Consider the following 571-nt stretch of genomic DNA (forward strand, 5'->3'; position numbering starts at 1 on the left):
TGGGCACCAGCCTGACAGCTCCTCCCACCCAAGATTAGGGGCCCTGACTCCTCTCACACAACACCAGTGGAGCCTGACAGCTCCCCCCACCCAACACTGGGGGCTCTGGCAGCTCCCCCCCCAAAAAATGGGGGTGTCTGAGTCTCTACACAGCACCAATGGAACCTGACAGCTCCACTCCTCTGACTCTGGGGGCTCTGACAGCTCCCCCAAAAAACTGGGGGGGGTCTGACCCCCTTACACAGCACCAATAAAGCCTGACAGCTCCACTCCTCTGACTCTGAGGGCTCTGACAACTCTCCCCACCTGATACTGGGGGGTCTAACCCCTTTCCACTCCTCTGACTCTGGGGGCTCTGACAGCTCCTCCAGCTGATACTGGGAGCTCTGATCCCCTTCACTTCACACGGATGGAACCTGGCAGCTCTCCCCACATGATACTGGGGGGTCTCACCCCCTTACACAGCACCAATAAAGCCTGACAGCTCCACTCCTCTGACTCTGGGGGCTCTGACAGCTCCCTCACCTGATACTGGGGGGTCTGACCCCTTACACAGCACCAATAGACCCTG

This window comes from Acanthisitta chloris, unplaced genomic scaffold (genome assembly GCF_000695815.1).
Source record: "Acanthisitta chloris isolate BGI_N310 unplaced genomic scaffold, ASM69581v1 scaffold12283, whole genome shotgun sequence".
Lineage (NCBI taxonomy): Eukaryota > Metazoa > Chordata > Aves > Passeriformes > Acanthisittidae > Acanthisitta > Acanthisitta chloris.